Raw genomic sequence first — 13,857 nt, forward strand, 5'->3', positions numbered from 1 at the left:
ACAGAGCCAGCATTTGGATGGCTGATCCATCACAGAGAAAGAGCAAGAACCAGTGGAAAGGACAGCATCAGTCTTGAGATGGGCATGCATGCAACTACAACAAAGACTCTGAGCATGGAGTTACAAGGAAATGGTTTTGTTCTCTTGTTCTTCCTTGCCCCTACACCAGAGCAGTAAGCAACAGGGAAGGAAAGAGGTGTATGATGGAGCAAATTATGCAACACAGACAGGGGCGCGTGCGCGCGCGTGCACACACACACACGCACACACACGCGCACACACACACACACACACACACACACTCTCTCTCTCTCTCTCTCTCTCTCTCCAAGCTGCCAGAGTCCCAAGACTAATCTGTACTGAAGGAAGATGAATGCTTAAGATCAAATAGGAGATTAAATTTTTAAATGAAAGGGACTAAATTTTAATAACCAAAATGAGACTCTTTTAATAACTAAAAGTGACTGAGAAGGTTGAGAATCAGTGGGAGCTGTTATCAAGGCAGCTCAGGATGCAGGAAATAGAAAGATAAAGCCCATGATAGTAGTGATTGGAGTACAGAGCACTGTGATAGCAGTTTATATTTCAACAAATTGAAATTCTTGAATCATACCACTTAAGTAAGATGTAGAATTTGAACACTAAGAAAGTGTAAATAAAAGAGATTCACCTCCAGACACACACACAAAAATCTTTGGACAACACATAAAATATAACTCATTATTTAATAGCCCTTTATATTTAATAGTCATGTTTAGACAGTTGTTTTTTTTTTTTTTTTGTAACTAAAGAGGCTAATTGTGTCTACGTTCCTGTACTATTTGAGATAGGTTGTTTACTATGGAAACTGCAACTGCAACTTATTTTAAAAACATATACAAAGTATCCTCATCTATAGATAATAAGCAGAAATTCAAGTGATACACACATATTTAGCTTGTAGAATAAAACTACCAGGCATTTTCCTCTGTGCGTGTGTCAGTATATGCCATCCTCTTACCCCCAGCCTCAAAGTTGTTAGGGTCAATAAGTTATCTTAAAATATTGTCTTAGACATGTTTGGTTCTACTCAGTGTTTTGCCAGTCCATTTCCCTTTACGAACAATGTACTAACACTCCTTCATATGTCCTCCTTCAACAATAGAATATGGGTAAGAGAGCCCTAGCTCTATTTTAACATTAATTGTAATATTATGATTTTTCACTTGTTGCTTCCATCCAAGGCATTTTGAGGTTTGATAAATCATAATGGACATAAATTAACCTCATATAATTAATGCAGACTTGCTGTTGGAAGTAAAGGCATAATTAGCATTTTTATACTAAATACAGATTCACTTTGTAAGCTCTTTGGAAATATATTTTAAAATGCATATTGGCAGCAGGGTTTGAGTTTTACAAATATAAATGCATCCTTTAATAATGAGAAATTACCATGGATTTTATACGTTGAATGTATAATTAATAGACACCTTTAAAATACTCTATTTAGAAAAAGCTTAATGCCTTGAGGAAAAAGGAGGTAAATGATTGAGCTGTGATTTGGTAGGAAAACCTGAAAAAGAATGAAAGCTCCCTATTCAAGTGACTCCCTCTACTCTGATAGAATGGCTAGCCACAGAGCCACCAGAGTCTGGTTTGATTTTTAGTCCCTCATTTATAACATGGAAGCCTGAGCAAGACACATACCTCCCTCAAGCTTCGGTTTCATCATCAGTAAAGTAGTCTACTTCACAGTGCTTTTATAAGGGTCAAAGAAGTGACAGCATACCAGAGTTATAATCATTATCATCATAATCACTGTATATAATATATTCCCCCCAAACATCTTAGCTACCAGAAGGTCTCTCAAGATATAGAAAACTTAAATCTGGGAAACTATAGCCACCATTTATTAAACACTTATACATCAGGTATTGTGCTAAACGCTGTATGTGTGTCATCTCATTTGTCCCTTACCACACCGGTGTTATCCGCATTTTACAGCTGAGGAAATCAAGATCCAAAGAGGGAAGTAACTTGTTTACAGTCACCCAGCTGGTAACCGATGGGTCGACACCCGGGTCGACTCCCTCCTCACAAACACTGGTCCAGTTTTACCAACCCCACTCATCACATGCACACTCTTCAGTCATTGTTCAGAACAAAATACTCAGTAAATTCTAAAGCTAGAAAGAATACAGTCTATTCAGGGCATAGTTAATCCCCTTGCTATGCTACCACCCCCAGCAATGAGCATGGTGGGCTGGAAGGAGTCACCAAGCCACTAGCTTGACTCTGAGCTTCGGGGGTGAGGGGTGGATCTTTCCCTCTTGTTCACCATGGAACCCCCCCGGCAAATGGCAATGCTCATTTGGTAAATATTTCATGTTATACCCGAATTCCTGGAAAACATGCACCACTGAAAAAAAATTCTTGTCTGGCTAGTCTTCACATTACTAATAGAGGAAGTAAAGTCTGGAAGATGAGACAGAACAGAATGTACCGGATTGCCCGCTAGCCCAGGAGCCTGAGAATGGAGGCATTCCCACAGCTCCTTAGTCCCAGCAGCCTGCATTTTCCATGTGAAGACACACCAGGGGTGAGGAATCAATGAAGGGCCTCTTCTTCTGGGAGCCAAGGATATGAGCAAGAGAGGGAGGAATGAGAAAAAACATTTCTCACCCTCGTCCTAAGTGACCAGTGCAGCAATGGAGTCCGTGCCACGGGACACGCTCGGGAAAAATGTTCATTGCAGAACCCAGATGCCAAAGTGAAGAAGGAATAGAGTACTTGGAGCAGCCACATCTGGCTTTTTGGCCAGCTTTCCACTCTGCGGTGCCAAGTCTCCCTGCACCTGCTCCTTAATTGTTTCACTAGTTACCGGTGAACTAAGTTTTACCCACTTTGACCACAAACTGCTCAGAACTTGGATAAACGTGCCACCATTACATCTCTTTTCAAGCCGCTGTGAACCTTTCCATAGAAATCAATATCAAAAAACTTTTAGCTTTAGGAGTTTAAAAAAAAAAAAAGGAGGGGGGAAAGAAATTCTCTATTCTGGACCACTGGCAGCTAAGTACCCTGATCACATACACAAATAATGATTTGGAAAACTGAAATAAAACTCTTTCTTGTCCTAAAGTAAGCACTCTCTTCCTGTAAATGAGCACAGGGTTCAAATGGTTAATCCAGTGGCTGTACAGTTAGGTAGGCCCTTAGGAAATTTAACCTACAAGGAGGCTTCGTTAAAACCCTCACCTTTAGCAGAGGTTTTTTGCACATCAGAAAAGTGAGATACATTTCATGGCTTTCCCTCTACACATTTTTATGCTATACCTTTCAGCAAAAGCTTTTACAATGATATTAAACATTAACTCTGTATGGGTTAATCCCAAGACACAGCATCAGCCTTAAGGTTAATAGTCCTTTTAATTAAAGGATAAGTCAGTTATTGAACACAGAAGCTAATCACAAAAGGATTACCACTGAAAATGAACATAGTCTGTGCAATTAGTCTGATAATTAAGACTTAAGTACTGGACAGAGATCAAAGTGCTTGTAATATGCAATAAAGTTCCTAGAGTTGTAAGGATATTCAAAATGTTAGCTTGTGCTTTATTGCACCTTCCATTTATCTTGGACCCATGATAGCAGCAAACACATTTCCCCAATGGATGTCAGCATGGGTAACTGCAACAGCTGTTACTACATAAGCCTGGTGTTTCTCACAATATGATTACTCTGTCAACGACGGCTGTAAAAGGTGGCATCTGCATTCATCAAACAGAGTTATCAATAAATGTAAAACCATACAACAATTAGAGATCTCAAAGGAAGAACAAATCCAACTAGAAAAAAAATGTCAACCACACTCTTTAATTACTAAGATTGTTAATCAATAAAATGCCTTCATAACTTTTAATTAAAATTTTATTTGAGCTGGATGTTTGGAGAATCTGATTCTTTGTTTTCATTACATTTAACAGTTGCACTACAAAAATCCTAGCGGCATCTGTGAGCGGCCATCCCCTGGAGGACACTTTATATCTGTAATTGCATATTGTCACCTACAGAGGGTGTTAAGAATCCTTGTTAAAAATAAAGGAAATAGGGGACATCTCACAGTAGCCATTATTATGGAGCAAATTACTAGGTAGAGCAATCCAGAAGCTGTCAAGAAAGGTTAGCAAAAAAGGGTGTGAGGGAATCACGCCATTCAGCAATTCATCATGAACCAAAACTAGGTGTAAAATAAAACCACCGCCAAAAAGGTATTGGTTTTATGAAGTAAAGACATTGCCTTTGTTTATAGCAATGAATAAAGATTAAGAGGCTACTGATGAAGGATGAAAAGATGAAATGATAAAAGAAAAATCAAGTGCTTTCATCACACTGATACACAAGCAAGACATAATGAGAACAAGTTAGAATTGCAAGATATAATGAGAACAAGTTAGAATTCCAAAGCTTTGTGCTGTATGCATTACTTTATCTTGAATTTATGTTCATAAGAGGCTGTGTAATTTATGTATCACCAGCCCCAGAAGTTGCCTGGTGAATCCCCATACCTTCATGTCAGTCTCTTCAAGCTGAATATAAGCCTCACTGTTAATGTTTTTAAATGGTCTCTTTTTTTACTTATAAAAAAAGAAAACTGATCTTGAATTTTTTCTCAACTGACTTTCCACAAGGATTTCATTTGACTCTCAATTCCAGCTCACATAAATAAATGAGGTTGACTATTGCTTATTTCATTGCTGAAATAATCAGCAATCTCTCCTTTCACACCTCTGAGTGCTGATCAAATACAGAATTTGGTGCTCAGAGTTCCACTCAGAGGCTTTCCTTTCCTTAACCTCAGCTTGGTTTCCTGGATTCCTATATGAGTAAGAATGGTTGTGAACGATAGCCAACCAATTCACCCAGTGCCCTAGAGGGCTGCCATCTCCCTAATTCAGAGCTCAAAGCAGGTAGAATGCACCCTCTGTAGGGGCCAAGGGCAGGCTGTCCCAAGTTGGGCCACTTTGGCCAGAAGATTATCTTGAGTTAAAAGCAATCAAAACCCAGCAGATTTAGGAAAAGCTTTTTACCTCCCTCACCTGTCTAAATATACATTGGAAAAGACAGCCTGTACCAAGAAGACAGCTCTTAAAAGAGATTCCTTTTTATCTAAGAAACTGGTCTTTATAACAGGCAACATTTGTTTTCCAAACATCTCTTCTCACCTTCCTGCTAATGGCCTTCCTCCCCTTTATATCCATAGACCCCTACCTCTCTTCTTCGCTCAGGATGACATATATACTTCATTTTGCTTGTCTTTGGAGATTCATGTCTGTATGGATACAGGAAATTAAATTTTATTTTCTCCTGTCAATCTATCTCACGTAAATTTAATGCTTAGTCCAGAGAGAAGACTCTTGGACAGAGTAAATTTTCTTCCTCCCCAACACCTCCATGTTTTTCTTCTCTCAGGAGAAGTTAAAGTGCAATCACCAGAGCACTGCTTGAAAGATCAACCAAGGAAAGCTGTTTTTGACCAACAGATCCCCAGCCCAACTTTGGTTCCAGCCATTGAAAAACCCTTGTACCTGGGGCACAGGGGTGCAAGAGCACCTGGCTCCAGGGGTCCCAACCAGACCAAATTCAGCCACTTGCCGCTGACAAAACTGAAAGGCAGAGAGATGAGTGGTGGTGAAACAAAAGGGGAATTTATTTTAGCAAGACCAACACCGGGGAGACAGCAGACTAACATTCAAAGATCATCTCTAAAGTGCTGAAGAAACTTCTAGGTTTATATGAAGAAAATGTGAGACACAGATTGGTGGGTATATGCAGGTGGGCAGTAAAGGTCAGCTCGGTCATTGTCTTGGAGGCAGTCATGCAGGCTCAGCACAGTCTTATTGCTTGAGGGGGTAGTTTTGGTCCCCATCATGGGATGCTTTGCCCGCTGGTCTTTTGCCTGAGTCAAGAGATAAGCTGGAAAGAACTTAATCACATAGAAAGTGCAGACTGAAGTCACAATGTAGGTGTTTGAAGTCCTCTCTCAGCACGGTTATACTCATGAAATCAGGGTCACATCTTTAAGAAAGAAGAGGAAAATAATAGTACTTCATACTGAAATAATGCTTACCAGATGTCAGACACCGTTCTGAGCACCTTATAGATATTAACTCACTTAATCCTCACAAAAACCCTAGGAAGTCAATTATTATTATCACACCAAGAGGTTAGGTCAATTGCCCATGTCACATAGCACATAAGTGACAGAGCTGGAACTATGAACCCAGGCCGTCTGGCTTCAGAGTCTATGTCCTTAACCCCTGTCCTATGCTGCTTTTAAAAAAATAGCACTTAGAAAGATAAAAATAAAAATAATAAAATAAATAATTAAAATAAAATTTAAAATGTTTTTAAATTACAAAATTTTAAAAAAAGAAAGAAAACAGCACTTTGCTGGCCATCTACTTTGTGTCAAGCTTATGCTCAATGTTTTGTTTCTGTTTGCAGAATTCTGCAAAGTGAGTTTTACAGATGAGGAAATTAAGACTCAAAGAGGAGAATTAAACCTGCCCTAAGTCACACAGTAAGCAGTAATGCCCAGATTCAAATCCAGTTCAATGAGACTCTCAAAACCCATATGACTTTACAGGTTGTCGACATAAAAAAGAATCACTGGATTTTAATTCTGCTAACGTTCAACGATGAATGAGAAAGAGGGCTGGGGCACCTGGCTGGCTCAGTCGGTAGAGCATGGGACTCTTGATCTTGGGATAGTGAGTTCAAGGCCCGCTTTGGGTGTAGAGATTACTTAAAAAAAAAAAAAGAAAGGAAAGAAATCTTTTTAAATGAGTAGCATTAAGGGTACCTAGGTGTCTCAGTCAGTTAAGTGTGTGACTCTTGGTTTTGGCTCAGGTCATGATCTCAGAGTCAAGGATGGAGCCCCAAATCCAGCTCCGCACTCAGTGCAGAGTCTGCTTCAAATTCTCCCTCCCTCTCCCTCTGCCCCTCCTGCTGTGCTCACTCGCTCGCTCTCTCTAAAATATATAAATAAATCTTTGGCGGGGGGGGGGATGTTCCCCAGAGCATGAAGGATTGCCTTCAACTCTGACAGGAGGCCATGTTTTCACCATGCTCCTCAGGGATGAATATTAGGGTTGTGGCATTTATGGTGACTCATGCTCTTCCCTATCAGATTAGTAAAATGAATGAAACAGGGAAGAAACAAGGTTTTGCAAACAATTAAGCAACCCAGGATGGTGGGGGGATGCAGTGGGAGTAAGTAGAAGGGGCTGCTCAAGTGAGAAAATCAGGGCCTGATACATATCCGTAAAACCACAATACCTTGCATAAGAGTAAACCCTATTAAACATGCCTGGACTGGATGATAGACCTCCCCCCCTCTCTCTCGTAGCTTACAGATAGTCCCTCCAAACTCTCCCCAAACCACAGTCTCAGTAACTATTTTCAACCTGCCAGTGACTGCCCATCTTGTTCTCCGGTAGCATTTGACTTTTTTCCTGATTTTCATTCCTGTTATTCTTAGACATTGTTAGATTTTTCCCCCTCATACAGTCCACACTTTAGGATGGGCAAAAACTCTGTGTAAGTTCATGAAATTGTAAATTTTAGATATTACAGTAGGACCCTTGTTTTCTTTCCCAATGTTTAGTATGGCCAAGTGTATCCTAGATAGCAGTCAAAAACATCAATGGGAATGGTGCATGTTTATGAAAAATGCTTTTGGCATACTTTGTGTTTTGTTCATACCTACAAACAAAGTAGGGAGATACCCAGCAGAAGTAATTTTAACCACTTAATCTCATCCATTGCATATAAATAGTAGTCATATTTGAAGACCAAAGAGAGGTTTCAAACCTTAAATGATATGTGAAAAGCATCACAGACCCCCGAGTGTTATTTAATTTCTACATTTTGAGATGATGAAAATGAACATGATTGAAATATGAAAGTCGTGTTTTTTGAAACTTTCATTTTGCAAAGGTTAATTGACAAGCAGTTTGAGCAGAGGGAATGAGCTGCAAGTAAGTTTCCAATTACCAGAACTGGGACATAGACTTGGGAGAATGTATGAAATATATAAATCTTGAAATGCTAACAGAACGTCCATTTACTAGGCTGAGGAATGAGCAGCATAGATTTGAAGACATTATGGCTCACTTTATAAAGCTATAACTATCTATATAAAGATAAAATAAAATAAATATCTTGATTCTAATTTCAGAAATTCTTTAAAATTTCTCCATAGGAATCGTCAATGGCTAATAAAATGGGACTCCTTTTTTTTTTTATTAATGAAAACATTTGGGTACAGTAGCATGCCTGTCAATCTCTATATATTCATATATAGACACAGATATGTAAATTCACTGCCAAATAGATTAGCAAAATGCTAGTAGTATGGCAATCTGGGGGAGAGTCTATCTTGTTGCAATTTTTAAATTTCTCAATCCATCAGTTAAATGTAGATTCAGGGCACAGACTCATATTTCCTTGTCAAATAAATTATGTCTTACATCAAAGACCACACAGATTCCTACTTAACAAAACAGGAGAATGTCTGAATAGACCATAAATGTGAAATATGAAAGAGAACAAAATGAGACAGCCAATAAAATAAAAGATTTGTTAGCTAAAAACTATCTACAAAATGGTACTACCGACAATCAGAACTGGTGATTAAAGAAATATTCTTTTAAACTGATGCTAATTTTTTTTCCATGAGAAATGAGTTCTGGTGATAATGCAAAGTGGTAAAATTGCTAGGCATAAAAAGTTTTTAATTAGATAGCAAAGACTAAGACAGTACAGGAATCTTTTCTGCTTGGATATTGAAGAACCATGTACATATAATAGGAGAAAAGAACAAGAAATGTGCCAGGTCTTTAAGAAACAAGTCAGGTACTAAATTAGTACATAGTTGTAAACTCATGGGTCACTAATATTTGTTTTATCAACTTGACATTTTCCCCTTCCAAGTAATTTATAGCAATTAATTATTATTTATAGATATGTTTTCTACTCTGGTTTTCCCCCAAAGATGGCATTGAAAAACTGGTTCCCATCTAGAAGCCACTACTAAAGATGTTATCTGGTGCAATGATTTTGGTAAAACTAAATTGTCAGTAGTCCTTAGATCAGAACTATCTTGTAATTTGACAGACCATAGTGAATTATGAGATAAATACATTATTTGGGGGCGCCTGGGTGGCTCAGTCAGTTAAGTGTCTGCCTTCAGCTCAGGTCATGATCCTGGAGGCACAGGATCCAGCCCCATGTCAGGCTCCCTGCTCAGTGGGGAATCTGCTTCTCCCTCTGCCCACCCACCCACCACCACCCCCAGCTCGTGTGCTCTCTCTCAAATAAATAAATAGATTAGATAAGATAAATATATTATTTTTAAGTTTTCTTTAAAAGAGCTTCACTACAACAAACCATAAGAGACTCTTAATCATTGGAAACAAACTGAGGGTTGCTGGAGGGGAAGGGGATGGGGGCAGGGGCCAACTGGGTGATACACTATACGTTAATTATGGAATTTAAATTTTTTTTAAAGTTAAAAAAATCAAAATTCGTACAGAAAAAAAAAAAAGCTTCACTACAATGTTGAATTTCTTAGATATTTCTGACTTCCGAAGGGTTTCAGAGGATTTGGCTTAACAGTTAAACGAGACAATGCAGAAAAAGTGCTTGGCACGGGACCAGGCACATGAGAAGCACTCAAGAAAGCGGGGGCTCTATACCAGTGGATGGACTCGATACGTACTTCTGAGAAATGAGTGTCTTTCTCATCCATGGCTCCATCGTGTACGTATTCGTACATGGAACGAAATACCACAGAGTAGGTGACTTCAGCAACAGGAATTTATTTTCTTACAGTTCTGGAGGCTGGAAGTCAAAGATCTAGGTGTTAGCGAGATTGGTTTTTCCTGAGACCTCCGTGGGCTTGGCTTATATAGATGGCCACTCTCTTGCCCTGTCCTCACATTGTCCTCTGTGCACTAGCATCCCTGGTGTCTCTGTGTGATTTTTCTCTTCTTTTACGGACATGAATCAGATTGGATTGAGACCGATCCTAAAGGCCTCCCTCATCTTCACTTAATCACCACTTTAAAGGCACTATCTCCAAATGCAGTCATATTCTGAAGCACTGAGCACTGAGGGTTAGGGGTTCACCGTATGAATTTGCAGAGATTGCAGTTCAGTCCATAACAACATAGTAAGATCAAATGTAGACACCTCCCAACACGGGAGGAAGCTGTTGGGATCTAAAGTGCCCAGAGAGGTGGCGGTTCTAGCAAGCAAGTAGAGAGCAGAAGGGCTGAGGTGGGGGCATTCCAGCACCCTCTCCTGCACGTTCTTCCTGACCTGGTACCATTTGCCTTCTCTTCTGCACTAGCACCTGTGCATCTTTGCATTTTTTCTGCATCAGCATCAAAGCATCTGAGCCCTGAGTCAGATGTTAATTTCCTTAAATACTTTGTGAAAGTGAGTAAAAGGCTGAGCACTCTGAAGAGCTGCCCTGTACCACCCCCCCAGCCCCCCAGCCCCCACCCCCCACCCCCTGGAGAAGCTACTTATGTCTAAAGAAGCTCTGGTTAAGTGAACTGGGGCGACGGGGGTGAGGAGGGAATATTCGGCACCACGGTTTAAACCACCTGCTCAGGATTCTTTATTCTCCCCCTTGCTTCCTTACTTTTTTTTTTTTTTTTTTTTTTTTTTTTTGCCAGTGGCTCTGTGCTCCTGCAAATGAAGAAAAACCAAGTCATGGGGTGAGGGGGCAGGTGGCAGTTCCAAATAAGGACCCGGGGGGCAGTGAGGCTATGGGTGGGGAAGTGGAATGGGGAAGGGGAGGGCAGGGAGTGGCCTATATTTAAAGAGACCTGAAGAAACTCAAAGGGATACTTGTCTTAGCACAGTGTTCTTTTATCCTTGTTGTTTCATCCTGTGCAAATGGTAACTGCAATTTACGAGGCTGTATTAATGTGCTAGTCAGAAGAGTCCCCTTTCCTTAACAGGATGTTAGTGTGAAGAAACACTGTCATGGCAGAACATCATTTCCCTAGAGTATGTAATTAGCTACAGCACGAACCTTAAGGAAAGGGAGGAAACAGACATCTCTTCCCTGTTTCCCTTCTCTCCGAGTTACAGGGAGGAGGGGGTGCGAATCTGAGAGTGTCTGTAATTTAAGCCCTGGCATAATGCCTAGTACAGCGCTCTACACTGTGTTCAATAAATAGATGGCAACTGACAACCCCATTGTAGAGTAACATTTGTTTCTTTAGCCAAATTCACGTATCTGCAGAGTTCCATTGTTCTTTGGGGCTCTCTCTTCCTTAAAATGATGGATTGCCAACTAATAAAAATGTTTTCACCTTTATCTCCACTCCTCTCACCCCCTTAAGTTCTTCTTTTACTGCCAGGCTCCATGTCAGCTGATCCAGCCACCCATCTCTCATTGGCTTCCTGGGACCCAGCAGCTCAGAGCCATTCCGGTTTTAAAATATTGCCAAATCTTTCATTATAATCGAGGTTTGTTGATTAGAGAAAATGTGGATTATGTTTTAATTGTTCAAAAATAATAGCATTCTGACTGGCATGAGCCAGGGAAGTCTCCCCTGAGCAAACACGCCCCAGCTGTGAAAAATTAAGAGGCAAACTCAGCCATAAAATCAGGAAGCTGAGAGGGGTAGAACAGTCTAACCGAGGGGTTACCATCTTTTTTGCCTAAATCGAAGGAGGTTTTGTAGTCTTTAAAAACACCTAGAAAATTAATGGTTTGGGCAAATAACGCCTTTATCCAAAAAAGGAGATGAGTGGTTTCTCTTATCTCTATATATACTATCGATTATTATGGAGCCTTCTGTGACCCACATTCCCCTCCATCTACCAATGAGAATCTAAATTACATGCAGCACCTGAGGAAAAGGCATTCAAAGAATCACAAGTGAACATTTGTCTTCTCTGCATGATCACAAGTAGTGTGAATATTCTTCAAGCTCGAACCAGAAAGATATTGCACCGAAAGTTTATTGAAGAACTTTGCTGCTCAGAATCAAATTTAATTAATAAGATGTGACCTGTGTGACCATTGCATAAATATACCACATCTCCTCTATTCATTCATCTATTGCTGAATATTTAGGTAGCTCCCATAAATACTTGCAGGAGTGCTGACCGCGCGGAATCCGTGTTTGGCCCTCCATCTTGTTCATGCCTCAGCAGTGGCTTCCGTCAAGGCTATGAGTCCCAGGCCCCCTGGAGGTTAATATGTGCCCTGATGGGGATGTGGAGGGCTTCTTCTGACTGTCCCTAGAGTGGTGCACAGAAGGCACCAGTTTAGATAACTACTAGAAATGACCGGCACACAGAAGGGTCTACTTTAGATAACTTAGTAGAGATCCTCTGGCGCACACAGGGCGCCACCTTAGATAACTACCCTGTTACCACCATACGCCTCACTTTATAAAACCTGACGATTACGGTCCAGACTGCGTGGAGAAAGCCTCGGAGAATGACTTGGGGAGAACGGTCTCCACGCGCCTGGATTATCGCCATGATGACCCCTGTCAGTAAGTTACCCCGAAAAAAACTGTGTAAACACTGTGGAGTGGCTTGCTTCATTCTTCAGTCTGAAGTGGCTTCTCAGTCTGGAGGAGACTTTACTGACCCTCCTCCACCTTCTAACAATAATGGTGCAATTAACATAGGGGTGCATGTATCTTTTCAAATTAGTGTTTTTGTTTTCTTCAGGTAAGTCCCCAAAGTAGAATTACTGGATCATATGGTATTTCTATTTCTTTCTTTTTATTTTTTTTTTAAGAGCCTCCACACCGTTTTCCAGAGTGGCTACCCCAGTTTATATTCCCACCAACAGTGCACAAGGGTTCCCTTTTCTCCACATCCTCACCAAAACTTTACTTCTTGTCTTTTTTGTTTTAGCCATTCTGACAGATGTGAAGGAGTATGTGGTTTTGATTCATATTTCCCTGATGATGAGTGATGTTGAGCATATTTTCAAGCATCTGTTGGCCATCTCTGTGTCTTCTTTGGAAAAATGTCTATTCAGATCCTCTGCCCTTTTTAAAATCAGATTTTTTTGATGTTGAGTTGTATGAGTTTTTATATATTTGGATATTAACCCCTCTTCAGAAATATTTGCAAATATCTTCTCCTATTTAGTAGGTTGCCTTTTTGCTTTACTGATCGTTTCCTTTGCTGTGCAAAAGACTTTTTACTTTGATATACTCCCATTTATTTTTGCTCTTGTTTCCCTTGCCTGGGAAGATAAATCCCCCCCAAAAAATATTGCTAAGGTTGTTGTTCAGCATATTACTGCCTTACGTTTTCTTTTAAGGAATTTTATGGCTTCACATCTCACATTTTGGTCTTTAATTCATTTTAAGTTTGTTTTTCTGGATGGTGTATGAAAGTGGTCCAATTTCATTCTTTTGCATGTGGCAGTCTGGTTTTCCAACCACAATTTATTAAAGAGACTGTCTTTTCCCCATTGTATATTCTTGCCTCCTTTGTCATAGATTAACTGATGGTATGAGTTTGTTTCTGGGCTCTCTGTTCTGTTCCATTGATTTATGTGTCTATTTTTGTGCCAATACCATACTGTTTGATTACCACACCTTTGTAGTATAGCTTGAAATCTGGGATTGTGATACCTCCAGCTTTGTTCTTCTTTCTCAAGATTGCTTTGGCTGTTCGGGGTCTTTGGTGGTTCCATACAAATTTAAGTATTATTCTAGTTCTCTGAGAAATACTATTGGTATTGATAGGGTTTGCATTGAATCTGTAGATTGCTTTGGGTAGTATGGACATTTGAACAATATTAACAATATTCCAATC

The sequence above is a fragment of the Eumetopias jubatus genome, unplaced genomic scaffold (assembly GCF_037043125.1).
Source record: "Eumetopias jubatus isolate StellerSeaLion01/CBP00866 unplaced genomic scaffold, mEumJub1_p1.0 scaffold_3, whole genome shotgun sequence".
Classification (NCBI taxonomy): Eukaryota; Metazoa; Chordata; class Mammalia; order Carnivora; family Otariidae; genus Eumetopias; species Eumetopias jubatus.